Source organism: Octodon degus, unplaced genomic scaffold (assembly GCF_000260255.1).
Source record: "Octodon degus isolate 3935 unplaced genomic scaffold, OctDeg1.0 scaffold00220, whole genome shotgun sequence".
Lineage (NCBI taxonomy): Eukaryota > Metazoa > Chordata > Mammalia > Rodentia > Octodontidae > Octodon > Octodon degus.
In genome coordinates this window covers 3,675,843-3,678,997 of record NW_004524796.1, presented here as the reverse complement: position 1 = coordinate 3,678,997, position 3,155 = coordinate 3,675,843, and positions in this window count along the sequence as shown.

Below are 3,155 nucleotides of genomic sequence, written 5' to 3'. Positions count from 1 at the left end.
TTTTTTTTTTTTGCCTTTTTAGTTGTCATTCATTGTCTTTTTCTTTGTATTATTTCACTTAGTGAATTTTAGGTACAGTTAGTGTGTGTGTGCATGCACATGTAGGAATTTCTAAGTCATTAAGTTCTTGGTATATTTTAGGTATACAGAATGATCACATTCATTACAGGGAATATGTACCTGTATGTGACATAACTGGATTCTTTTCTCCTCCCATTCCCTTTCCCTCTCTTGAAATCCTCTTCTTATCCTTATTCACAAAAACTTTTGCCAGGTCTAGTGGCACACACCTGTAATCCTTGTACTCTAGGGGCTGAGCCAGGAGGATTTCCATGAGTTCAAGACCAGCTCAGGCTACACAGTAAGTTCAAGGCGTGCCTGAACTACGTGGCAAGAGCCTATCTCAGATAAGAAAACAAAACAAAAAAACAAAAGCTTTATTTTTATTTTTCCTCTTTTCTCACTTTTTCCCTTTCCCTTCTTTCCTCCTAAGTTCCCCTTCCCTCTTGGACATTTTCTTTCTATTTTACAATATTCATTATTATGTATAATAATTTGTTTGTGTTAATAAATTCTACTTTATTTTGTAGTGAAAGAAAAATTCCTATTCACAAATGAAAAACCTGGATGTATTTGGTTTCAACATTCAAAATTTTTATCAGACAAAAGTAGATTAAAAAATAAGCTACAGGGGGGGCAGAGAGATGGCTCAGTGGAATAAACACTTCCCTGGCAAGTGCAAGGGCCTCAGTTCAATCCACAGTTCCACAAAAAGAAAAAAGCTACAGATTACAAGAAAGTATTTGCAAAAAATATGTCTGATGAAAGAACTGAGAGATCCACTCATAGCCCAGGCCCAGTGAGTGTGTGGGAGAGCTTCCGGCTACACTGCACCTGCGGGACCTACTGGTCCCAGCCCAGGATCAGTGCAGGTGAGACCCTCTTCCACCCCCTTGGGACGCCCACCAAAACTCCACAGCACCTCCCCCACCCCGCCCACTGAGTAGGAATTTTTGTCTCGTTCTGGGAACCCCCAGATCCAGTCCTAGGCCAGGCCCCGTGAATATGTGGGAGAGATTCTGGCTACCCTGAACCAGTGGGACCCACTGGTCCCAGGCCAGGTGCAACATGGGTGAGACCCTCTTTCACCCCCTTGGATTGCCCCCCACCACTTGGTAGTACCGCCCCCACACTGCCCAAAGAAAAGGAATTTCTGTCACATTCTGGGAACCCGCAGATCCAGTACTAGCCCAGGCCCAGTGAGTGTGTGGGAGATCTGCCACTCTCCCTTACCCCACCTTGTCCCCTCCAGACTCAGCTCAGGCCTAACATACAGGCTTTGGGTGAAACCCTGTAGCTGCAATCCCTGCAAAGAGTGTAGGGGGCAGAACAGCCCAGCTAGTCCAGGAGCAGAACATCTTGCCAGAGGGAAACAAAATATTCACCCCCAAGGGCAGCAACAAGAAAGAGCTGACCACAGCAGGCAGACCCAAGAAAGGAACAGCTGGATAAACCCAAACTTTGTAGATCTGCACCTGAACTTCAGTAGGTGCTAAGGTTATAACTGCACCAAAGATCTACAACAAAGGTCAGAAGACAGTGCTACAAAAATGACAATGAGAAGGAGCAAAATTCAATCTCAGAACCCAAACCCACCCATAACAAGTGCAGAGGACACTAACACAGCACAAACTGGGAATCACACAGCTGAAAGCAATGAATCAATGGCTTCTGAAATAAAGAAAAAACAGGTGCAGAAAGATATACAGGAACTCAGATTGGAAATGAAAAGAGAAATCCCTGAATGAATAACATCTGCAGTAAAGAATCAATGCGGAAAACATATGGTGGAAACGCAATGCCTACCCAGAACAAGTGCACAGGACACTAGCTCAGCTCAAAAGTATGAATTAATAGCATTGATAGTAAATAAGCAACAGCAGAAAGTCATAGAGGAACTCAGAGTGGAACTTTCCGAAATAAGAAAAGAATTCTCGGAACTCATACCATCAGAGGTAAAGAATCAAATACAAAACATAGGGATGAAGCCCAATCTGAAAAAAAAAAACACTTCAGTAAAAGAATTTATAACTGCTTCTAAAGAAGACATTCATTAAAAAAAATAGAGGAGATTAGAAAAAGGATGGATTCCTTGAATGAGCAATACAGAAAAGAAATAGATCACATGAAGCAGAGTCAAAGAGATATAGAGTAATTTAAAATCTCAATCACAAGCTTGCAAAACCATTTGAGTGAAAGTGAAGACAGAGTTTCAGATCGTGAAGACACTGGTGCAACTAGTGAAAAGGTAAGAAAGGATTTCTTAAAAACAACGAGGATGCAGGAAAAAATAATCCATCACCTGAAAGATGATGCACAGATGAACAATGTGCATCAATGAGAAAGAAGGAGTCAATACAAAAGACAATAAAAAAATATGGGCACACGTAATAGCAAAAAACTTCCCAAATATGAGGAAACAATCTGACATTCAGGTAAACGAAGCACACAGTATACCAAGTAACCTCAACTCAATTAAAAACACACCGAAACATATAATAGTCAAGATCCCAGAAATTCAGCACAAGAATAATATACTGAAAGCTGTTAGAGAAAAGAAGCAGATCACATTCAAAGCAAAATCCATCAGAATTATGTCTGACTTCTCTTCATGAAGGCAAGAAGAGTATGGAGCACAGTTCTTCCAGTCCTCTAAGAACAAATTCCAGCTGACAATACTACACACTGCAAATCTCTCTCTCAAGTTTGATGGAGAAATGAAATACTTCCATGACAAAGAACAGCTAAAGAATTTCATGATGACAAAGCAAACCTACACAGGCTCCTGAAAGATGTTCTAGAGAGGGACCAAAATGAACAGAACTCCACGATTGAGATCAGAAGCAACCAACTAAATAGGGCAAGCAATTAAACACAGGAGAAAAATGAGTAAACCACAACAGGTAAATGACATGTCAATCGTAAGTCAATACATCTCAATTCTAACCATCAATGTAAATAGACACTCAATTCACCAGTTAAGAGAAATAGACTGACACAGTGGATTAGGAAACAAAATCCAACAATATGCTGTATACAAGAAACACATTTAACTCATAAATACATTCATAGGCTGAAAGTCAAAGGATGGAACA